General features: G+C 33.5%; 1 long non-coding RNA gene across 1 annotated transcript in view; it reads right to left on the bottom strand.

The window, feature by feature from the left end:
- LOC123709114 overlaps positions 1–27,419 on the bottom strand; it is a 263,551-nt gene that overhangs the window by 139,923 nt on the left and 96,209 nt on the right. The window contains exon 2 of the long non-coding RNA XR_006753681.1: positions 11,499–11,531. This is a non-coding gene — a long non-coding RNA (uncharacterized LOC123709114). The remainder of the gene's footprint in view (positions 1–11,498; positions 11,532–27,419) is intronic.

Genomic DNA, 27,419 nt, shown 5'->3' with positions numbered 1-27,419 from the left:
AAACAGTCGCCACCCTTCGTAACTTATTTCAAAGTTTTGCACGTAATAATTTTTAAAACAATGCTTATATCACGTTTCTTTGGAGTATTTTTGTTGCTTCAACTTTGAAAGGTTTTCAGTAAGTCGCGTTTTTATTCCTATTATTGGAAACAAATAATCTTACGTTGTATTACGTGTGTCACGAGTTATTAAATTATATTTTCTGTTGATAATATCTTATGTATTACGATTATTTTTGCAAATATAACTTAAATTTTGTAATGAGATTTTGTCTAAGTATTTTTATATGTTTGCTACTTATCTTTATCATAACCGCTCGTGTAAGAATGCATCGTCACATATATTTTCAAACTGATAATTATGATTTTTAAAAGGCCGGCAACGCACTTGTGAACCTTTTGACAATGTGTCCTCGGATCACTTAACAGGTAAGCCTCCTAACCGTTTGCACTCCTAACTGTTTAAAAAAAACATTAAACGTTTGAATAAAAAAAAATTTAAACTTTAGGTACAATACCTAGGTAGGTATATATAATTTCAAAATAATTAAATCACCAAGCTGGCAAAAGTTTTCACACACCGTGAGAACCGCTTACAGATATGACTCCCTGAATCAGAAAAACGCGTTTTGGGCAAAAAATAAAACTCCAATTGCTCGCCTGAGGGCGTATAATAATCGAACTAACCTGTCATCCCCATGTTAAGTGGTTTTGAAGGAACCTCAGCCATTGTCCTGGCTACCAGTAGCGTGTTTTCTCCGCAAATGTTTGAATTGCTTCGTATTTATTAATATTATTATCTATAACAATAAATGTGTTTGCGTTACGCGTGGAATGTTGTTCTAGGAACATTCGCATACAATTGATGGATCAATACAATTTTTTTCGTAAGTACTCTTTAACAAATATTATGATAGGCTACTTGATATATATAATATTTAGAAAAAGGTTTTTGAAGAAAATTCAAAAAGGAATAATAATTAAGCCTTATTTATTTATTAAAATATTTTTTTGCAAAAGATCAATTATGTAAGATAACTATTTTTTTTATCTTAAGCATATTTCTGCCAATCTTCTCCAGCACCATCTTAACTCGTCAGCCCGTGCAAAGAGGGCAACCTCTCTTTCATTAAAATATAAAGATATTTCATATAAAAAAGATTCAATTAAAATTACTAAATTTATTAAGTTATGTGATATTTGTACTTGATGCCTTTGCGTAATATACTAACATAGCAACTAACACTGAACCGTTACTACTCTAACATATAGATTTAATGTGAAATAAGTATGTTATTATTTCACGCGAGTTAATTAAAAACCCGCTAAAGCATCGCATAATACGAATTCTCTCTCAATTCGAGACGCAAGGAGCATCGGATTCAATCGCGCATATGCCTTTGTCCGGGCTCACAATAGCGACTGCGTACCATTCACCACAAAAGTCTGTTTCACTAACTCCTTGTATTCTGTAACATTGACCTATTGAACCAACAGGTGATTCACAAAGCACTTGTTTGGGTGTCTCTGTTGAATTAATGCCCTTCGCATTCGTTTCACTTGCACTTTATAGAGGTATAGACAAATATAAGCAAATATGAGTTAGAAGTATTTTTGAAAAACGAATCAAGGCGTCGCTTGATTGTGATTGGTCAAGAGCCTCGACCACGTTAATGAACTATTTCATTTTAACACTAAACTGTAAATGAAAGAAGAGTTTAACACAAAGTTTTAACACCCTTATTCATATATAATCAGTCTAATTTCAAATCACTGTTTAACCAAAGCAATCATGTTTATCTTTTCATACGAGCCTGAACATTATTTGACAGAAAAGGACGAAAGAGTAAAACTATAGTTAAAAAAGTGCGGTTAGAGTTTCTATGAATGATGGGGTAAGATTACCTATAGATTTCCAGAAACCACGTCTGATTCTCATGCTACTTCCGTTTGGACTCTATTTTTAAAAATACTAGTCGTAGATTAATAATCGTTTTAAATACGAATGGATTGTTGTATTTAGACATCAGTGACGCTACTACTCCACTACTCTACTACTCTTGGCCTCAGATTTCTGCATGTTTCATGTTTCTTTTGGCAGTTTAATAGGCAAAAAGGTGATCAGCTTCCTTTGCCTAACACATGCGGTCGACTTTTTGGGTCTTAGGCAAGCTAATGTTAGATGCGCACAGTATACAGAAAGTCCATTGGTGCACAGCCGGGGTTAGAACCTCTAGAAGAGACGCACGCTGATGCCACTACGCCAACACTGCTCTGGCGGTTTTTTTACATTCCTAAAAAAGGGACTCGTACATAGTAGTTTTTGTTCTAATTAAACGACATTAGACACCATTACGGAAATTTAAATTCAGCCTTTTTTATAACTTGCTTATTAATATAAAGACTTTTAAAGGAATAGTTAACATTTTAATATATAGGTTTTGCTTATACATAAATCTATTTCGTACATACATGATTTTGATTATCCAATGCCACAAGACAATATATATCGCCAATACATGGACCAGGCATGTACGTCTTGTAAGACGCCGATCCTTGTGCATTGTGTTGATACGTCAATGGCCTCTCAAAGGACCAATGCTATTTATGCCACTGTGGTATAATACTACTAGAAATAAAACATACAAATAAATATGTTGGGAACAATTTTCTTGCTAGAACCAATGTTGATGCTTTAACAAATAAGTAAAATATCTTTTAAATCACTCAAGTTTGTGCATACATTTCACACTTTATACTGTATTTTTTCCAGATTTTAAGTTATATCATGGACACACATTGTTACAAGATATTCTTTGTTGTTAATAAATAAGAGTATTGTTTAAAAAATGGACTAGTTCTGTTCTAGAAGCGAAGGGCTATTGATGTAATGCTACCGGGTGATTACAAAGATTGTTGACCGTGGCGATTTAGAAGAGTGACGGAGAAATTATTGCCAGTTCTTCTCGTCCATCGATGCCCTTGATTTTAGATCTGGCAGTATATTTAAATTTAGTACCTTCTTTACTGATTTATTTTGATTTGATTATTAAACAATAAACAACTTTACGATTTGAGATTTTATAATCTTCTAAATATATTGTAATTTGAAATAAGTTTTGAACATTCACAATAAATATTTTATTGTGCTACAACCCAAGTAGGCGTTTTAATGCGAGCCCCGTCGGGACATATTCGTCAGTATTTCCATGTTTTCTTGTGAACGACGGAATCTCAGTCACTGTTTTCACGTTACCTGGCTATTGTCAGCACAGGCTTACATACTGCGATCTAGTACTTTTGATAGTTTTTACACTACTTTAAGTACCATAGGTAGAAGTTATAAAGTTTATTGAGGGTAAAAAACTTTATAACTTCTAATAAAGAATACTACAGAATTTTGTATTGGATAGATACTTATAGAAGTTGTTGATTAACTTTTTATATAATTACATTTTAAAAAATAAAGTTTAATAATATAAAGTATAGATTAAGTTATTTCAAAACCCTTCAATACTTGCTATTATTATAGAAACTTTTACTACAAATTGTATAATATCAACGAAAGTAAGTTGTGAAAACATTTATATTTAACTAGCGGATGACAAAGGTTTTCCCTGTAAACACGTCTGTCTTACATACAAAAAAAAGATCTACTAATGTAAATAATTCTCGACTTCACTTAAACACAATATTACAAAATTTCACCGAAATCTGTCCAGCCGTTTAGGATTTTAATTACGGACACACGTGCAGAAGTTTTATATACATACCAGCTGTTTATATGCTGTGTAGATAAATAACCTAGATACCGACGGCAGCGCCTTCTGCCGGGATGATTTGTGAATATAAACCATCCAGGGTGTCACCCAAACGCATAAAAAAATTCTGTGACATACACTCGTGTAGTAGTATTATATATATAAAGAAGATTTTAATCATATCCTTAGAAAGACTTAGCATTGCGTACATTACTAAATTATTACTGAAGAGTTCTTGTTACTTTATCATAATCAACGATTAAGAATAATAGATCCGCGTATTCGACCTCGGTTCACCCCCAGTTCGGTTGCAGCGAAAAATGAACGCATTTGTGGCAAACTAAACGGGTAATGTCTCCGGTTATTATTATAATAAAACGCGACATTAATGTGAATACAAAAATCTCGGAGCTTGCAATTTTACGCATACATTACTTTTGTTTCCGAATAAATAAAAAGTCCGTTTTCTGGCCCTTTTAAATCATTACTTTATCCCTATTTCATTTTAGCCTCGATTCCATTTATCATAGTTTTTTAATATGTAAAAAGGCTAAGTCGGAATCATTTTCAACAGCCTCCATTTCCTTTGACACAAAAGCTACGTCGGATTGAATAATTAGACAATTTGTCATGTGACATGCCATCACGTACCGATCAAGATGTGACGAATAAAATAAAATATTCAGAATTTTAATCCTGGCCATTGTGAGACGAATCTCACGAACGCTTTGTGATTTAAAAAACAAAAAAGAACATTAATTTGCGCGGCGAGTCAGTCATCCGCGCGTCTTCGAAGGTGACACGTCTTGCTTTAAACCCTTTGTCTCACATTAAGACCCGCGTTCCAATGACAATTTTATTGTAAATTTCATATACCCTCTGTAATTTAATTATAAAATTATTCGCCATAATAATTATTATCAAATTGGTTTATGCTCATTAAGTCAACGTTATTGATTTTAGTTCAAACTATTGTCTATTAGTTTTGCAAATTATAATCATATATGAAGATTTAAAAATTGGTATTTTAATTTACAAGTTTTTAAATCTTCATAAGATTTGCAAAAAGCCCAGTAATTTTATATCTCTATAATAAAATTTTATCCATTTCGTGTGTGAAGACTTTTTCCTTCACATTTGTCGAATATTAAAAGCTCAATCAAGCGGCAAATAAAGGCAATCTCATAAAAGCTATGCTTAATAAGTATTACATTACAAGTAGAAACATATTTTACGTGCAACAAATAGTCAAATAGTCAACATAGTCACCACCAACAGTAGAAGGCGCACTAAGTAAGACTCAAAAAGCGTCCGATACAATCATTGATAACACTTTTTTTTACGTCGTAGCCGTCAAAAACCACCCACAATCCGAGCTCCGGACTCAAGTTCGTCATCATGATTAATACTGACTTTCAACTCATTAGCTGAAGGGCTTAGGAACGCCGTCCTGGGGGTACTTAATCACTCGAACAAAGCACTACCTACTCGCGAGCAGCCGAAAGCATCATTCTTCGTCAAGAATGTGTTAGTCTTAAGGTAGGTGCGGAAGCGACTTTTATGTATGGTAAGGAGCTTACCATACATAAAAGTCGCTTCCGGCCGCCGCGTCTTTTTTTTTTGTTATCTGGTATTGTGGTAATCTACTGAATAAATATACAAACATATATTAGCATGCGTATGCGTAGACAACGCATCCTTGACTGCCCAAAGCGCATGACGAGGTGTTTTGTCAGAAGCCGCTTCAGGTATCAAACCAAGAGTCTTGCATTTTGTAGTTATGATAATAAATGAGAAAACAAACGAGGAACTTACATTTATACTTGGAGCAATAAGGGTCAAGTAATATACCTTTCTGTTGTACGAAGTCATAGTTTGCACTTAGTTTTGAATCTTTACTAGTGTTGTTACGTCTTAAAAGTTTTGTCTTGATTTGCTGTTGTTTTTACAGTTGATATGCAATTTCCATTAATACAATTATATTCAATACTTATAAGCTTTTGATACTTTTGAACCAATATCAATATCGTTGATATTGATATTGGTTAAAATGTAAATAAATAACGATTCAGTCGTAACCTCTCTTGCTTTGTGTCGCAAGAGAATTGTAGAATCGCAGACGTGTGTACCGACTTTTTCTGTTACGAATGCGCACAAAGATGACTATTGACGTTGCATTGCATGTACTATATAATTTCATCTTCATTTATTAAGTGTTGACGGAATAATAACTTTACATTTCAAGAATGACGCTTTATAACAAGTCTACCTTTTGTAATCAAACGCAATTTTTAATGTCATATATCGAAACTGTTTGAGAAAGCTTGATTATTAGTATTAACAATCCCTTTAAAATGGCAATTTTATTTTTTAACAAAGTGTTTTAGCAAGTTTTTATGATGATAATAATAATAACAACACTTATTTTACGTAACGTAACATAATAAAGACATCTTGATCCTAGGCTAAAAGAATTTAGTACCGAATACTAAACTATACAATATAAAATAACATACAAATAAAACCACCAAAATTTCATTGGTACAAGGTTGTCAGTTGTTTTTAAAACGTAAATTTAGTCTGCGAGGCCTGGACGGCTACAGGCAGGATGATGTTCTATGACCATCAGTATACAGAAGTTGTTTTTATAAACAGCTATCATTTCTGTTTAATATGTTGCGCTTGTAGCATTTCCAATGTCATTAAAACAGGTTAAATTCAGTACCTAACCAATCGGCGAGACAAGCGAAAATCGCGTACAAAACTCGGCACGTCCGCAACACTAAATGAGGCTGTTTAATTACCATAATTAATTAGATCCCGCAGCGTAGACATTCACAGAATAGAGGATTGATGCGGGTAACATATCGACGCCATTACGAGGTGACGATCGCCTCATTTTAAAAGGCTGTCATTAGGAAGTGGGTTTTTTGTGGTATCGTTTCGTCGTTCTATCAATCATGCTAGATATCTCGTTTTGTTCTTGAATCGAGTGCATGTATATTTAGAGATTTATTCACGTAATTGATGAGTTGGTTTATATACGATAGTGCGGCATATTTAATTTATGTTTTCGAATTAAAAAACAATCGCCAGGTGTTATTAGTTTACATGCGTAACTACATATTGAAATTCAACTTCTTTATCCTTACATTATGAAGTTCCCGCCGCGTAAGCTTATCTGTACGAACTCAACATTTTCTGTATGGTTTTCACTAATTCTAAAGGAGTATAATATATTTTTATATAAATTTACTAAAACATTACGAAAATATGAAGATAATCTTGCCAAAATACATGAAATTATTGAAGTATGAAACTGTTTACTTTGCTCACTTTAAAACAATCACAACACATTTTAATGTCGTCCTAACATTGAAAGTAGATAAATATAAAGCTTTGTATTACAATTTAACATTGCCAAAAAGCATTAAGAAAACGTCAAAACAAATGCGTATACAGACGTAGTCACAGGCTTTAGCTTGTACTAAATAATTATCAAGTATCGTAGCTTCGCAACGGGAATCAATAAGGCAATTAGTTACCGCAGCCAGTGGCCGGAGAGTGTTCTTGAGGGACGCGTGCCTCTACCACCCACACCGATACCACTCACTTCTCGCTAGCTCACCGCTAATTGTGCTTACTTTTATCGCTTATTAATACAATTTATACGGTCTTGCACGCGCTCGGTACGGGGGCACACGCATGGGAGTACCAATAGGTATATTTTACGATTAGGGCAAATTTAAGAATGTGCTTCGATAACAATATGGAAATATTTAGTTGGTGGCATAAGTTTTATAGTTGAATAATTTTACTGTAGCAGTCAACTGTCGAGATGTTGTTATACACTTATTTGTTGTGCCCAATATAAAATAACATAAGTCATATTTTTACTTAAACAAACATTTAAATTAAGATATAATTATTTGTTTTAGATTGCCTAAGACAGAGAAAACTATATCTTACACTAACAAAAAACATATATTTTATGGTATTTAAAAAATGATGTTTGGAAGTCATGGTCCGCACGTGAAATGATTAATCGTCAGCGGAAATTACTGATTGCGTGACGAGTCACGCTCGAGGCACGGACTGATACTGACTCCACTTTATTTGCTTTTTAATTTTGAATGTTTTTGATTAAAATAAACGTGTATTGACTTAAATAAATTACTATTATTCAACTCGGGATTCCAAATTCTACTGTTGTATGTCGCTTGCCGTGACTTAATCTAGTTTTAAAAAATTTACTACAGAAAATATTGATTGATTTTAATGAAAAACGGTTTTACTAAGTAACACACAAATGAGTGAATTTATAGACGTTTTTTCAAATGTATATCAAAACAAACATTCCAAGAACACTCGTAATCAATATTATTTTCCATCAAAATAATATAGTTCATCAAGTAACAAATGACCCTCTAGTTCACCGTCAATTACCCATAGAATATATTTATTTAGGGTCGCCACTTCCGGCGGAGCCGTAATGTGACCAGTGAAAAATGACCGCGCTAAGATGCACATTGCTCCGAGATATACGACCATTATCGCCGTTAACGCTACTTTACGATTTTTCCGGATAAGACAAAGTCATTGCTTTTTTGACTCAAAAAAATATTCCGATTTATTTTGCAGTGGTGATTTAAATCTAGAATAAGTGGGCCGACTTAGATGAGAACTTGGGAATTTCTATATTGACAATTGTTAACTGCATTTGCTTACTACTTCAACTACTACTTAATAAAAAGCATACATACTACATAATTAAATTCAAATTTAACACAACTCTTTTACCATGGCAGTAGGATGCATGTAGGGGTCAACACGTCATCGTGATTTTATTCGACTATTTTCTTCATAATTTCGTTGATCATACACTAGGACAACAGGAAAATATTCATATAAATCTCAAAGAAATAATGTTTACTATACTAATATTTTATTATTCGTGAAGTCCGCGTTACGCTGGGCGGGCGAAGGGCGTTCCGGAAGCACATTACTCGCCAGCGTGGCAGGAAATCTACGATATATTGCCGATAGCCGCTACAACCAACTTCATAAGGAAATACTATGCTGACATAGTTAATTCCAGTATTAAACTAGCATAGTGGCTTTCATAAGTTGCAAGGGTGACTTAAACACAAGTTTTGTAAGTTAATGTGTCGAACGGCAACAGTGGAACCAGTGGTGATGGCTCAACTTTAAAGTAGTTTTTTTGACACCGGTATATATTCCACAATTGCTCATCCGAAACATCGCGAAGAAAGCCTACGCACTTGCCTATAAAACACCATTCGTGAACAATATTAGTGTAATTCCAGTGTGGATTTGTATATGGTATCATTAGGTGGAGCCAGCGATGGACCGCGACATTTATTTTACTGCATCCGGCTATAAAAGTGATCCAATGCCTGCATTCTGCAATGCACAAGGATTCAGATCTACCAGATGTGTCAGCATTTTTTAGACTTTAGGTTTTATATGTTGGCTTACACTTCGACTTTTTTAAATTTATCGAAATTCAAACTTTTCGGTTCGATAATTTTTTTTTATTAAAATACTTTTATTATTCGAATATTTTTAATTTTGACAATTTACCATTTTCATTTTTAAATACCATAAAACGAATGGTATACATTCGTTTTCGTTTGATCCTAGGAAGGTTAAATTATTAAGGAAGATAGAACTGCTTATAGTGCTTATTGCTTTCGTGCTGCTTATAAATTAATTCCGATTAAAATTTAAATTACAACCCACAATTTAGACAGTATTTTATACGAAGGGAAGACTGTCAAACATTATATAGAATTACAACATATTAAGTATAACAATACACTAACAAACATTATAACTGATCCTGCAAATTAATGAAAATTCCAACGATTATCTAGTAACACTACTTGCATGTCTCTCCATATCCGCTGCCCCACGGAAGTGATAAAGCTTTTTGGCTAAAAAAGCATTCGGGCGATGGCGTGGAAGTTGAGAACATTTCTAAGATAGCCAGCATTGTTCTATCGTGTGGAACGATAACAAATATGCCATTTTCATATTTCACTGGACAGTGGGGTTCTCAAATGGATCGATGTCAAAAAAAATAGATTTTTTAAATACCTAACCACCAACCAAATACCAAACCAAACACAGATTTGGGTTAAGGAGAAATCGGTTTTAAGGAAACAAGTATTAATAACACTCATAGCACTTCCATTGGTGCTGGCCAGGATTCTAACGTACAACCTTGACACACATTAGTAAAGAAACCGTCTTAAATATTTCTTTGATATCCCCTTTTAATAAAAATTATAAGTCTAGCAACATATTAAAAAAGAACCCTTTCATCTCCTGTATAGTGTTTACGCTATGATCAAGGGCGGGGACTTCAGCAGCAGCTACTAGAACCCCCTGCTCCTCCAGATATCGTAAAAGCTATTTATGTATAATTCATTAATTAATCAGTAAAAGTTTCCTTTTATTGCTTAATATACCTTTTTATTTACCTACATAAACATGCTTTATTTAATGAACAACGATGCTGAAGTCTTCACATGCTTGATACATCTCCTGTTACTACTGGAACCTCTGCCTCCCACCCTTGACAATTGGTTGGTGAGACTCTTGACTATGATTAAAATAGATCAGTGTTAAATTACAGGTTTGAAGCGAAGCGTACCACTAGTTTTTATATGCTAATATTTTAAATATATACACGAAATAAAAAGTTCTTACAAATTCTCAATTACAGTACACAATAGCTCCTAGACATATCATGCACTTAGCGTTATTAAAACCAATCGACGAATTAAAGGTCGCAGTCGAAATGTATATCGTATGAACATCGGCATAAAAAGGAAATGAATTTGATTCACAGGAAATAGGAGATTTATTCACTGATTCAATTCAAACCATTCAACCGTCACGGTCAATTTTAACTGCTCTTGTTGATGTAATGAGTTAACGATAACTATGAGAGGAAAGACGACACCTTTACGATACACGGTAACGAAAACCATATTTTTTTGTATATCTATAATTACGTACTTGGAAGATTTTTTTAATTTACAAAGTTATATATTACGCACATACTTTAGTTATAAGCTGTAAATTTTAATAAAATAATGCGTAAATTTTGTTCCATTAGTCTTTAACAATCGCGGAGGCAATGTATAAGTTTAAAACAACAGACAAAAAAAAAACAATTCAAAAATCACTATATAATTCTAGCCCTTGTTAACACACATTACGTATATTTATAAACGTCATTGATTAATTTGGTAATATTTATTTAGAACCTTGTCTACTTAATAATTACGCTACTAAAAGTTTAATTATACTCATGATTTTATGTTACAGGAGGCAAACGGGCTCACCTGATGTGTGTATTGGAAGGCTCGCAAGTGCGTTGTCAGCCTTTTAAGAATTGGTACTTTCTTTTCATAAAGAACCCTAAGTCGAATTGGTTCGGAATTACTTCAGTGTGGAACGCTTAGAAATGCTCAGTTGTGGAACAACGGATGTCAAGGTGATACAGATCGTACTTTGCCTGCGATGATAAAACTCAGCTGCAGGTAATAGTCCGGACAACTGCTCTGAACACTCCATGGTAAATGCGGTAGTAGATGCATAGAAATCATATATCTCTACGAAACGCAATTTCAATAAATTAATCCAAAAAAAAATCATTAAACAAATTTCTAATCGAACGAAATCTATAACACATGTACATACTCACAATGAAAATTCGGTGTCAATTAGCAAATCCAATCTGAAAAAAATAAAATCAAATTAATCTATCGAACATTGCACAATCATACGATTACTTTCAAACACATAGGTTCCGAATCTATTAGTAAATGATTTACTCCGGGTCCATTCGACCCCACTTTCCCTACAATTAGTTGCTCTGAACAATGTGCAGTGATTTTTAAATCATCACCCTAGCGCCATCTGGCGTGTTCAAAGCTACTACTAAGTAATATTGGTAATTGCCCCACAACGGCTCCGTTCAAAAACTTTTTCAGAATTGAAATTCACCGGGCGTTTTGTTTATTATTCAAATCGGCTGCCAGCAGGTTGCATATTATTCGGTTTTTGTACGCTCTAAAATATTTTAGTATACCTGGTCGTTCTTACCCCTACTTGGAGATAAATACATTCATTTGAATTGCGCAATGCATTCTTTTTTAGGACGTTATTACACTGTTATTTACATTGAATTAATATTAATTATTAAAAATGTAGTTGACATCTTTTTTAATAATTATGTTCTTAAGCTTAAGCTTTTTGTTTGTACAATTTCGTAATACTATAAATAATTTTCTTAATTTAAAGTAAAATCAATTAAGTTAAGAACAATGTATGTTTCCCTGCTTACAAAACTTCTGCTTCATAGCTTTTTTTTAAATCGAACACAGACTACATAATCAATCCTCATAAGTTCGGGACAAATTTAAAAAAAACACTTTTACCAAACACGTCTATGTGTGCGTTTACCAAAAATTAATATATTTATTTATTTATTCATTTGGGAAACAAACAGATACATCTCTAAAAGTAGAAGTCAGAAAAGAAATATAAACAAAATTAAAGCATTGGATATATCCACAAAAAGTTTCATTGAAAAAAAATGTGTATAAAGTATAAGTAATACTTATATGTAATAAGTTAGAAATCACTAACGTGAACAAATGTGACTGGCCTCAATAATTCACAACAAAATTAATTAGCTCTAAATTAATTCCATGGGCATCGCTACGCGGCAATATCGTTCCATAAATTAAAATTTCCTACGAAATAATATTAAAGGCACTCAGCTTAATTTGCCAGCATTACGTACGCTCGGCTGTTTATTGGCGCTGAGAAATTAATATTTCGCGCCAATATCAAAAGTTCACGCTCAACTAGCCACCCCCCGGGGCCGGGTCGGCAATCACTACACTTCGGACGAATTGTCGCAGGTGAGCATCAAATGCGCTTATATTATTATTTTTCCACTGTAGAGAGTTCAAACGTCGTCGTGGCTACGGGGTGGGCGGGGGTTAGGCCGAGGGATTATCGCGAATTATTCACGTGCCATAAAGCGCAAATTACATCGGCAGCACGTGTCGTGACGTGTGCAATATTGCGGCGCGCCTCCCGCAGGATGCGATCTAAAACAATCGCTACTGGGTGCCGAGCGGCTCAGTTAAAAATATTGCAAATCCACACACCACTTTCGCATATTAAATTTTCCCGATATGTATTGACTTGCACTCGTACGAACGTTTTTAATAACGCAAACACGATACATTTTCGCGACCGATATCCATTACGCTTCGAATATTTACGTATAATATTCTCGGGAAGCGATTAATTCGACATCACTAAACAAATAGCATTATTGGGGTACGAGTGGGAGTATGAAGCTTCAATTCGAGCACCTATTAAATTCTGAATGCGAGGTTAATCCGCAATTACCGCCTAGTTATCGCCGGAAGAAGGCGGAGATAGTTAGGGCCCGGAAAATATTCCGTTCACTAATTATTCCGCGTAATTAAACGCTAGCATTATCGTGCGCCGCCGCCGCCACCTGCCGGCATTGTGCGAACTTGATTTACTGCGATCCCGTCGCGATTCCGTTGCGATTCCAAAGCGACACCCCGCCTCTTTTTGCACCAATTAATTTTCGAATTTATTAATTGCTATGAAATTAACGTGGGATTGCAATCTGCTAGCTATGATCGCGATTAATTAAAAACTAATTTCACAATACTCGAACAATACCGCTAAATTGTCAACTTAACTCGAAATTACATTAAAAAGTCGTTATAGTGAATGAACAAGACCGCTGTGATTAAAATCATGCAATCATAAAATTCTTAAACAAACCTCATCTGCGAAACGACATTAAAAAACGCAAGGCAAAAGCAGAGAATATGAGCAGATGAAAAAATAATACAACAATATGGGCCTCGGTTAATAGGGGTCCAGAGTCCACTCTTATTACGGAAGCAAGCCTCTCTAATTTGCTCCCAGTTTCCTCTTATTTTTCCGTCGCTCCGGCGAAGATGGCAGTACTCCTTGAAATGAAAACGACTATGTGTGTGTACTGTGTACGTGTTGGATTTATGATGCTTGTGTATAGTGCTCTTGTACATGGGATTTTATTTCTACAGAGATTGTTTCTATTGTTATTAAACCATTTTTATTCTACTTTAGTAGTTTAAGGACTTACGAATTCCCGATTACGTTTTGTGACAACAGATACAAAATATTAAACACTGAATATTAGCTATTCTTGAAAGTACACAGTATTAGATGATGGTGTATACAGAATCTACAATAAGATAAAAACAGAATTTCGTTTTTAATTCTCTAATACTTATACGCAGTATAATAGGAGAAAGCTCATTAGTAATTAAGGGTGGCTAAATATTTTCTCGAGCCAGCCGCAGTAATTAAAAGTACGGAGGTCGCTCTAGAGGCTGGGAAAAATCAAAAATTATTGTCCGCACATATTTTTCTTGGCTTTCTACAATACTGTTGGGAAGATTGTATTACGTTTTAACATTATATAACGCTGTTACAAAATAATTATCTTATACATATATTTATAATTTTATACATATAAACAAACATATTGGTTCTCCTGTTACACTGTATTAATTAAGAAAAGTATTATATTTTAAACAGTGTCTCATTTTGTGAAAAATTTATATTAATTTATATAATATTTACATTTCAGTAGTAGCGCTACAACCTTTTAGGTTTGGGTATCAGAGTTCTGTGTTTATAACTTATTTGCTTTTCTAATAGGCAACAGTTGATTAGCCTTCTGTGCCTAAAAATTTTCAGTCGATTTTATCAAGATATTTTCCTTTACCGTACGAGCGTGTTAAATTAGCTCATAGAATATTGCACAGTTGGGGATCGAAACTACGATATCAGGGATAAGTTGCATGCTGAAACCACAAAGCCAACACATTTCTCTTATTTTTTTTTAAACGTATTATTTAAAGAGTTCTGATGTTTAAATTAGTAAATGCTAACCATTTGCAAGGTTAAGTTGTTAGAAGTCCCATAACCTTATAATATATACGTATTACTTATTTATTATAACATAATTTACAGATGTATTCCATATGAAAATCAAACTCAGCAACTTTACCTTCTTCCTTGTGTCTTATTCTTCTGTGTAACATTATTGTTTAGCTCACAAGCTCATCCAAAACACAAACGCCACTTAGAATAAAGAAGAACTAGGACCAGCTTAATAGTATAACAAAAATAAAGGCTAAATAAAAATACATATTAAGGCGAAACCATGTTCGCGGGGTCAGCTAATTGTATACAAGTACTGCATTGGAAAACATTCAAATATTTGAGTAACGAAACGCAAATACCATCTACCTATAGAACGCCGTTAACAACTAGTTATTATAACAGCAAAAATTAATCGTAACGTTTTGTTAATGAGGTAAAAAAACAACTCTAAGTGCGCCATTACCGTAACGCAGACGACTTTAATGACACCTCGTCAAGAGATGAGTTATTTTTGAGAAAAGGCAAGCGAGTCGCGGTTGTTTTACGCGCTTTTGTTCTTGCTAACGAGGTCAATAGAGACCACAGTAACAAGTTTCAACATCATACTATATTCAACATTTATTTATACACACATATAGGTAATATCTATACTAATACATGGTAAAGTTTCTGGGGTTTTGGCAGTCTCTGAACTAAATTTAAATTATTTTACCAATAGAATGCTGCTTATTGTATGCTTATTGTATGCTTGTATGCTCTGCTTATTTGTATTATAGAACACAAGAACATATTGTCTTCCCGTAAATGGAGACTATATTGGACACGTTCTTATGTTAAAAATCCTCTTTAATTGCAATATATAGTTAATACAGTTTATAGTATGTACAATTTATAGTATGTACAATTTATTATTAAGCCACAATATAACTCCAAATTATCACCAAAGTGTAGTGCAAAGCAGCGGAAACAGCATCTAATATAAAAACGCGAAAAGCGCTTTGAACTTTGTTTTCATTTAGACGCTTTGACAGAAAGAAGGTGCTTTCAATTCACATGTAATGTACAATAAAAACTCTTTCTCTGCTTCCTCTTTGACCATTGTGTGTAGAGTTAAGTGCAATTTTGGGTAATTTTTGGATAAAACAAAGATTTCATTGAATGTATAGTTTTACAAGGCTTTCATGATGAAGTATGTTTTTTTTCGGAATGTGAAGGGTTTGCATGTATAAACAAATATATTTCCATTAAAGGATTAACAATTGAAACAGTTAATTATTTTATCTAAAAAATAGTTCTTAATAGTTATATCTATCTAAATTCTCCTTAAAAGTGTCCATCAACAAACCTAAAGGACAAAATCGTTGCAATTCGATTTTTTTAACAGCACAGCCGGGCATATGCCGGACATACATGGACATACTTGGTCAGCTTCACAAGTCATTTTATGTGTACTAGCGAACTATGGAATCTTCCCTGTGAAATACGACCAATTGTTTAAAACACACTTCTCCCTCAAAGGCCGGCAACGCATAGTATGTCTTTGACTGCACTTTTTGGGCGTCCCGTAGACTCGTACGTATCTTATATTAAAAAAAAAAACAAAAAAAATACGACAAATTGTAGACCGTCGGTTTTGAAGTCGGTATAATTACGTCGAAACGTATCGCGTATCGCAGCGCAAACGCATCTCGATTTACAAAAAAAAATAAGGTTGATCAGAGGCACCGATAACTTGCGCTACCGTGTACGCTCTTTGTTCGTGATAATAAAAACTCAAACAATGAGGCCAGAACAAGATCGAGTCGCCTCAAACACGCCCCACTTGAAAGATAAAATTATACTCCCGATTCTCTTATTACGTTCCCAGACTACGCTTATTTATTTAGATCTGTTTATTAACGTCGCGGTAAACACAAGTAATTCCTGTTTCCTATATGTTAGAAACACAGACTATAATACTTCGGTAAGCATTCTAATTTCGAATTGGTACAGGACGCATAGCAGTCTGTGGTGGACGCACAGACTGCTCTTCGTATTCTGAGGGGGGGCAACTTTATAACTTATTGGTAGACATAACCAATAAGTTATTTACTTAGGGTCCTAGGAGAGTGTATCAATTCTCAAAATATCTATGGGCGGTACCACATCAGGTAAGCCGTTGGTATATAAAATCACTTTTGAATCTTGTCTAAATTCCACACATTGTAAATTGCTGTCTTGGCAGCTACCGTAATTGGCAGATGTTTTCATCTCGAAAACATTACGTCTAAATGAAGTAATGAATGCGGTATGAGAAGCAGAATGAGAGAAAGAAGAACGCCTCTTACTGACGAGATAAACTCAATTCCTTAACAGATTATGGCATTTTATGGAGCAAGAGGCAAACGAACGGGTGACTTTGAACGTGATAACTACCGCCCATGGACACTGCAATGCCGAATAATTGTATTGTAATTCCTAAGACAGGTTTTTACAATGATTTAAATAGAGTAAAAATATAATTCTCGAAGAGAATCATGCATTTATACGGAATTCACTGAGGCGCTGCGGAAGTTATAATATTATAAAAAAGATTTGATTGTTTATTTTCGGGCTCTAAAACTACTTACTGGCCCAATTGGAAAAATAATTTAATCATTTAAATTCTACATTATCCCTGATGAATGCCGTGCGAAGTCGGGAGTGACTACTAGTTCATAAATAAAATACAGTAGTCAATATTCGTCATATAAAAATGAGTAAGAAAATAAGTAGTTAACACGTGCTATTCAGCTTTTAACTATTGTGTAAAATCACATAGACCTCCCAATCTAAAACGTAGATACAGTCATATCGAAAATAAAAATATCATTTATTTGTTAAAACTTTGAATAGAAACCACAACATTCTCCATGGGAAAGTTGATTTTAAACAATTCGCATGCTAATCGGACAATGCCGATTACAAAATGGTCATCCATATTAATTTTTGCTAACCTGCGTCGAAACAAATAAAAAACTTTTTCTGTTTGACTGTACCGACGCGCACCTGGGTCGGCAGGGGCATTCATTCAAATGCAAATCAAACGTTCCATTTTTAAAATCTACCATCTCGGATCTCCTCACTTCCGAACTGACTTATATCCAATCTTGCACAGATTATGACATTGACAGTTGAATGACAGCTGTATGCTGTCAGCAGTAGAAACTCTTTTCGCCTGACATATTTTCACTTACGACATTAAGTGGTTGTCGAATCGGTCGTATAAGACCTTTTTGGGGCAAGCTTGGAGTACCCAGGTGTGCTCCTGATCCGGTTAAGGGAAGCATCCTTGTTAGATGGTCTCGATTTAACAGATTTAATAGTTTGTTTTTAATTTCAATTTTATATTCGAGCGTTTAATGTTATGTCTACAATGTTTTTATTTAAGCTGTTGTTAACTAACATCCGAGTGAGTTTTGATATCGTAACCCTTTCCGATTTGATTTCCAGAACCTATTGATCGAAAAAAAAAACATTGCCTAAAATATTTTATATTTAAAAATATACCTGTGGCTTAGGACCCGAGAGACCTGGGTTCGATTTCAAGCAAAATAAATACAGGTTTATACATAATTATGATCCGGCGTTGAAATATTGGGTCTATGGTGAATAATAGATAATAAATAAATAAATTATTTCCCGCTAAGCTAATCCAAAAAAGCCTCGTAACGTAATCGTTAAAATCTCATACAGGCTTAAAATGTATGTAAAGTAGAAATGTTAGCCTCATGTTCCGTTAGGGAGTTCAATTTCAATTACATATTATTTCGAAATACCGTTTTAGAACCAATATATTAACGTTAATTGCACTGGGTTCAACAACCCCACCGTGCATTGTACTACAATGGAACTTGCGTTGTGACGCTGTACGCGTTTAATGTTTTTCTATTCAATTATTAGCATAAGGTCAGGTTTAAAAATATCGTTTTTAAAAAGTTAAATAAAAGGTAAATTTTATTTAAATGTTATGAAAACCAAAGACAAAAATAGTTTTTAAGTGAATGATTATTTTGTTGTATATTTATTTGTTTTTTTATAGAACAGAGAGCAAACGGCTATAAGGCTCACCCGATGTTAAGTGATACTCTCAAAGCCAAAGGGCTTGCAAGTGCGTTGCCGGTCTTTTAAGAATTGGTACGCTCTTTTTTTAACCCTCAGTTGAATTGATTCGGAAATACTTCAGTGGGCAACTGATTCCACATAGTCGTGTTGCAGAATCTGCTTTAAAGAACGCTTAGTTGTGGAACGGCGGACGTCAAGGTGATACGGGTGGAATTTCGTGTTCTGCCTCGACCTATGGTGAAACTCAGCTGAAGGTATTAATATGAACAAACACGTATTTGTATGTAAAAATTTTCTAAAATTTTACTAGTATTTAGTTACCCCAGCAACACTGAAGCTATCTGGTGTGTGTCCACAATACTTCATCTAACCCTTTGTAACTTCGAATAGCGATACCAACAGCGAACCAGTTTCTACTAATGACTTTAGCTCCGCGATCCTAAGGCGACTTTAGCGCTACAGAGATTACTACATCTTGGAACTTATAGAGTTTGGCCCAGGTGGGCATCATCTTCAAAACAAAGTACTCAATATTCTATCGTTTACTGTAAGCGTGGTCACTGTTGATAACTATGACTGTAGACGTATGGCCCTAAGCGTATAATATTGTATAAAGTTATACAGTTTTTTATATGCAAACCTCTCAAGATCGCCCGCATAGTTATTTGGAATTTGGCTATAAAACTGCTACACAATAATTAATGGTGCCCATAAATATAGAACCATTCATCTTTTTGCATTCTTTCACAAAAGGTGTTAACGTTTTAATTTAATATTATACATATTTGTAATATTAATGTGTGAATTTATGTTCGGTGGAAAATCTGTAAAAGTTTTAAGTTAATTCTGTTTTTAACAAAAATATACGTTTGAAGAAGATGGGAGTTATTGTAAAATTATTTGTTTTCATATTGTTTACACAATCACTTAAGTTTTAAAAAAATATAGACAATACCGACAAACAATTATAGAGTGCGTTTAGCACTTTTTTATTGCAATATAGTTTATAAAAAAGAGTGCGAGTTTACACGAATTACAATCTAGCCTATACAATAATTATGGCTAATAAGTAATATTATGTTGACTTAATTTTCTAAAATACTAATGAATAACTTAAACTAAGGTAATGCTTATTAACAGTCTTAGTGTGTTTGTTGTTTTTGACTTGATGTTTTGACACTATGTCCGAGATACTAGGTTTGTTAACTCAAAAGGTTTAGTTCTCTTTAGGCGTCTTATTCCTGTCGTTTCAAGAAGTTGAACTGCCTCTGCCAAAATGCACTCAAAAACAAGTAAATTATTACCATTAAATCAAACAGTTTAACTATGTATGATTTAAAAAAAGTTTTAAACAACCAAATGTGTGTGAACCATGTACTCAGTATTCAATTTAAGTTTTTTGGTGTGTCGATTACCTTAATTAATATGCTGATTCTAGAAAAAAATACAGTTATAAAACTTCTTCAAGAATTTTATTTATTTTATTTTATTTTTATTTGAATAATTATTTAATAATACAAAGTAATCAAAAACGTAACTACGTAACACAAGCTAAAATTAACGTATGTATGGTTTTGGACGTCAAAAATGTTAAAGATTTATGTAACAACGACATCTATTTTTTAATTAAACGTATTCATTCAATATTCGTAATTAAGGTTAATCTATTTATATAATATATGTCATCTATTATTATTATTATAAAACAGAGTCCTCAAACACTAATAGATTAGTTCATAAAATCTTATAAGGCACAAAACGATTGCGAATAATAGCTAATAGTTTTCTCAAGTTCAATACAAAAAATGATTTAATACGTTTGAAAGTCAGGCAATAAATCAGACATCTCAAATATACGCATTCTCATTACTCCAGGTTCGTTGTAATTTCAAATATATAAATTTTATAGCGCCATCTGTCATATAGAAGATAAAACTGGGAATGGGCAGAAGTCATCATGTCATTTCCTTTCTGACATTTACTGTCGATGCCCATAAGTTAGTGTTAAAACGATGTTTTCCTCATTACCGAACGGACAGCCGATTTATTACACGTCAAAAATGATCATTCGGTAATGACGTGCAGATAAGATGCAAATTCGAGGTGTTTTATTACAAATTTGTGACTCTTGATTGCCGATTGATAAGGATCTATTACCTGTTTGGTCTTCTAGTTAGAAATTACAAATACTACAATTATTAACCCATTATTTTATATTAATACTTGCTGATCCTGCACACGCCGCACCGATTTGCCATGTATATATTATTTCCAGGGAACATTATTTTAGTTCAATAAAAATAACCTATATTAAAAAAATAGGGGTTGAACGTAGAGGGGTGACAATTTGGGGTTGTATGTATTTTTGTATGTTGTATCATAAAAAAATAAAAACAAAAAATTAAAACAAAAAATTCGCTAGACACCCCTTATAACATAGGGGTATGTAAGAGATAGATAGTAGCCGATTTTCAGACTTATTTCATTTTCATTAAAAAAATCATAAGCATCGGTCGAGCCGTTTCGGAGGAGTATGGGAACGAACATTGTGACACGAGAATTTTATATATATATATATAGATTACATTTACCCTTTAGTGTTATACAATAAATAACCACAAGTAATAATCTAAACCCCCAGGCTTCTGAGAATATCCATACCTACTAAAACCATCTCAGGTACACAGAAATCACCAAGTAATATAACACAAGCTCGCATTATATAGACGCAACTGTGACGAACTAATACACTGTGAAGATGTGACGACACGCATTGACCTTATCGATCGTCTTAAAAAATATCATTGAACCACAATATATTTATATCTAAGTATGCTGCACTTTGCTAAGACTATGTAAGACTTCGTGTTGATCAGGTCGTAAGGACCAAGTTAGATCGCGTCTTTTGTTTTTTTTCCTTTTATGTGACAATTTACAAGTTTACGATTTATTATAATGTAGCTTTACCATTTTCTACTAAATGCTAGTCTAAAAAGCTTTTATTTATTTTAAAGGTTACAACTTGATGTGTGATATATTATAATGATCCATTATTATAATATATATATTTTACTTATATGTTTCAGTAACGAATCAGAAACAAAACAAAAACAAAAACATGCCTATATAATTGATAGAATTCTTACATTTAAATAGGTATTTTCAGTCTCAGAAAACCTTATTAAATCTGCGAGAAGCCGATCTATGTAGCTTTACCAAATACTCCACGATGTTAGTCTGATAAAAAATATAATAACTTACAAAAATAAACTTTAGTCCGAAGAAAAATCTCAACCCTAAGGGATCCAAACAGCGATGTAAAACTTTAATCATATCACTTGAAGAGTAATCATCCAAAAGCATTTAAAAGATCTCACAAAACGAACATCCTCTCAGGTTCAATAACGTAACTCAAAATATATAAAAACGGCCACTCCAAACCCCATCCAGACAAATTAAATTCATATACGAGTAATAACAGGGCATCAAAAGATCTCGACTGTCCGAGCTTTCCTTTTAATTAGACCCTAAGTACTCGTTAAAAAACAAGATCTTCCCGAACGGACAAAGAGCATACCAACAAATGTAAAAAACGATGTAAATAAGTGGAAAAATACAGGTAAGAAGAGGGGTTTTGTGCGTCCGTCCGGCCACTTAGGTCATCCAGGGAATAAAGGAGGTTTTTTTAAATAGCGTACGTCCATTTTCTACGATAATACGAATGGAAACAAACGAAAGAAAATGTTTCCAATCGCCCGGTCGTGTTTATTGTATGTAGTTTCGATTGCAAATAGTTCGTGTAATTCAGTTAGCCTTTGGGAAGGGAAAATTGAGCATTAAGAAGTCGATCGAAGTCTGCTCACTTTGTTGCGATTGGAAAGCCTTTTAGCGTAAGTTTTGTTTTGTAAAGTGCTAAAGCGTAAAGGTTTTCGTTTTTTAATCCAGACGGAAAAATCATGGGCGTAAATTAAAATGTATTTCTATTTGTACACAATTAACTAACTACAAATATGCAACAGTACAGCACACATCTGTGAGATTACTTGATGTACTGTTGTATTAAGTGTCGTTTTATAATTACAATAAAATAGCCCTTCTAATTTTAAATCTTTCCTTTGATATGTGTTTTCAAAAGGGTTGGTAAGTTTTCGTCGCTGGCCGCATGGGGGCGTTGTTTGAAGCTGTGATTAGTAATGCGGTGGGGGCTTATGGCGAAATAATCTTAGACGTTAATGAGAAAACATTTTATCAACCACTTGACTATTAATTCAACTTATAAATCATTTTTTTCATTTCAATACTAGAATTATTATTAAAGGGCATTACTAATTACTGGTGGCAGTGCGATAGATGATACTTGAAACATTCGCTCGCTCTTCATTCAATTGATCACATTGATTTTACGAGTCAGCAGAATTTATTACTAAAGCCTGTACACAATGCTTCGTTTCATACTTTAAATGGTGTAAGTACTATTTCGCAATTTTGAGTCTTGAAATACTAAAAATTAAGACAATCTATTAACTAATACAAAACAGAATATCAGTTCAACGTAAAAAATATTGGGAACAAAAATATATCTTTGTGATGCCCAAAGGACCTGGATTGCTTTTTGGAATATAGGAAATATGCTGTCACGATGTTGGACTGCATGTAATTATATTCTAGCCCAAACGTTGTGTGACTCCAGTGTGACAATCCAATGAGCTATTGATACGGCCGTCAGTTTAGCCTTTAGTCTTGATGTCACCCCTCACTGAAAGGTAAGTAATGTGGCGTTCTCTTGTTACAGAGTCAAGACTTCAAGTTGGATCGCTGTCTCAGTAAATAAATAGCTTAGAAGAAAAAGAAACACTTTTTAAGTACTGCAAAAAATCAACCTATGACATGAACGCTTAATCAGTAACTTCCAATAGCGATACTGATAGTATCAAAGATTACGACATCAGTCCAATATTGAGAGAACAACACCAAACTTGTATCCATATGTATCGCTATCGCTATTGCTAGTTACAGCGTACGAGTGCTGTTAATTAGCTTAGATTTAAAGTTCATATCACAAGAGTTTATAATTTTTTTTAACCTTACAAATAAATTGGTTAGGTGTATTGTCGTTTGAGCCACTCATAATCTATAGTAACCGCGAATCATAATATTTAAATTATATAAATAAAAAGCATTCTTTAATCCTATATTGAGTTGAAGCTTAATTAATTTATCGCAGGTACAGAACAAAGCAGAGCCGAGGAAAAATAAATTGGTTTGTCTCAGGCGATCGAGCAACGGATGTCTTTGAAGCTAGCGGACCGAGTGTTTTATTTAAAAATATAAATTAATATGACAAATCCCGGATGTAGTTTTTATTACAGATATATCGGCATTTCTATGATATTATAATAATATCGTACTTTCATCAGTTAATTCATAATTTTACAATACTAAGAGTATAGAGCTAGAAATAATAATAATAATTAATAATAGATAAATGGAAAATTCAAACAAAAAATGTCCCTACAGTGTACATTTATATAAATACGAAGCTTCCTAAAGCTGGTCCTGGATTCGATTCGAGTTAATCGAATCTAGCCTATCAAAATTTAGCTAACTTCAGCACAAGCAATTAAATTATTAAGAAATCTTGAAGGCACTATTAAAATATGAAACTCACGATATATTAATAAGTCATATTAAGCAAAAATGTACTTATCATTGTCTGATCTATGACCACAGATATATATTCGTGTAAACCCTTTTTTACAAAATAATTTCGATATATTATGAAACAAAAAATAATGCGATTAAAAATATAAATACATTGAAAATTCGATCAAGAAATACAGCAGTAATTAGGTTATAGACGAGCAATGGGCAGACAGCGGCCGGTAAGTCCCATTGTCACCTTATCGACGACCCCCAGGCTCGCCAACTTTAATACCATTCTGCTTGGCGAATTTTTAATTTAGCTTTCATTGGTCAAAGAATTTGAACTTGCTTAATTATATACACGTTTAAAATTTCTTTTTTAATTTTTAGCTATAACATTCCGGATAAGCTTTCGTAGGGTACAATAACACGATATATTGCTTTGTTTTCATTGCTGATTATGCGTAAATGTCACTAATTATTTCAGTATTATACGTATGATAATTCTAGTATTGAGACAGACTGAACGAATCTTTTTCGGGTTAAAAAAAGTTTTTCGTTTTCGCGTAGCGACCTCACTGCGAGGATCTCCGCCCGTTAACCACGAATTCCAGGACTACGTGGGTGACTGATACCTGTGCGCTGAAACAGTGCACGAGTGACTGTCTTTCGCAAGAACAAAGGAATATTTATTTAGTGGCCCATAATTGTCCCTATCACTAGCCGTTTATTTTAATTATAAGAAATGATCCTTATCAGTCAATAATAAAATCCTATTGATTCTTAATCCATATCTTTAAATTGAATCCGATGTTTAAACTATATTAACATGAGCTGATCAAGTCTATCGGCTCTGGCACGTGCGAGCCACACGCCAGCGAATTGCAATACTCAGCCAATCAGGATTAAACAAATCCCCGCGGGCGAGCCCGGGAAATAATTACTAGCGAGAATTAATCAACTGCTCGCAATCGAGGAAAAATTCCTAATATCCACTGATTGGGAATCGCGTTGATATTAAATATTGCATTGAGTACGAAGGTATTTTTTAATGTATCTGAAAATTGTCGTGGCATTAGGTATTTATTTACGACGGACAACAGGGAAGTGTCGTTGTTTCATTAATGTACACTTACGGACGTCAGTGCAAAAAATTAATTGTTCTAAAATTAAATTGCCAATAAACTGCCACATCTCCAAGGACTGATATATAACGGACTGGTATATAATATAACAAAGGCACCGTCACTATTTTATATCGTCATTGTTGTTATAATTGTCGAAATCCTGAAATCGACATCGCGAAATTAAGCTGAACAAGAAGTCAATAACTAATTATGAGTAAATGAACAAATAATTAAAACAGATGAGATGACGACAAGTAATGATGTCCAATATGAGTATATGTAAAAATCTTATATCATTTACAGTTTTTTAATTACTGGAAATCTTTCACGTAGCTTATTTTTACTATAAATTAGTTGCAATTATTTTTGAGCAAGACACAAGTTACTGTTTTTAAAGTGACTTTAAGTGACGTGAAGTTCTAGAAATTAAAAGCTGTCCCTATTTTTGATGATTTATAACTAGCATTGAAACTAAACGCATTGTTGTAAGTTTTTTAAATTTAAGTTTGTACCACAAATAACGGTTCGGTGGCCGTCGATACACAATCTTATACTAGAATAATAAGTCCTGAGTTCATACCTACCATACCTTGTTACAATATCTTTTTACCAGGAAAAAAGGCACTTAATATGATCAGCCGTAAGGATTTAGAGAAATTTTATTAGTTTGGGGACAAAGAGAGGTTAGACTGATGCTAATACCCTGCCTCACGATAGTTCTCAAAAACGCACTAAACACTCACTACAAAATTCTATATAGTGGACGTAACTATTATCAATTATAATTAACAAAAAGTATATATCAAAATAAAAATGTGTCTAACGTAATCCGAGTAAATCTCAACAATGACGCAACTAATAAATGTGACAATCGACCTAGAAAAAATATTATTAAATAATATTTAATAATATTATTTAATATAATATTATTAAATTGAAATTATGTATTTCGAACAACGTTGTATTATATACCATATTATAATTACATTATATCTTGAATTTATATGCCTTAAATTATTATTACAACGAATCTTTAAAAAAATGTGTGGCTCTCGGGAGGCCCGACAGAAGTGATAACTTACACTAATCTAAGTTGAACTATAATTTATCATCATTCAACCATATTTTTTATTTTAAAATCAGTGACAGTTTGAGGTTATGTTATGGCGCTGTAACGCATTACGTAACGAAACAGTTTACCCTCCCTTAATAAATTATCACATCAAAAATATAATTAATGAATTTCGATAACTGATTATTATAGCAGAGTATTAACTCTCCTCTTGGGAAATCTATTACATTAACCGTATATGTTCGTATATATTACACGTATTTATATATCAAGCTAATAAATAAGCTCCTAAGCTTATTAGCTAGGTACCTATACCTAAATCAATTTGAGCTGAAAGCTAATGTTCAGGTGGTCTGATGAAGCGTCGCATGCCACGTCACTGCCTCCTGTGACCATCCTAATGCACCAATGCACACCCTTATATCGCCTAATGATAGTGTGATATTAGCTGTATTATCAAGTGTAAATCATTTTGCTACTATCTGAAATATATTTAAAAAAAGCTCTAAGTGCACAATTAACATAAATATTATGTGGGATAAACCAATAGACAACAAATAAAACACAGGAACAAAAGTGTTTTCTTCTTAATAGAGACTGTAAGTAGTGTTATGGAACACTTTCTTATGTTAAATTTATTAGTTAGTAAATTAGGTTAGACTACTATTACTTATTGCAGTGTTGGCCGTGCGACGCTTATCCCTGA

The sequence above is a fragment of the Pieris brassicae genome, chromosome 4, assembly GCF_905147105.1.
Source record: "Pieris brassicae chromosome 4, ilPieBrab1.1, whole genome shotgun sequence".
NCBI lineage: Eukaryota > Metazoa > Arthropoda > Insecta > Lepidoptera > Pieridae > Pieris > Pieris brassicae.
This window is presented reverse-complemented; position numbering and strand designations above follow the sequence as displayed.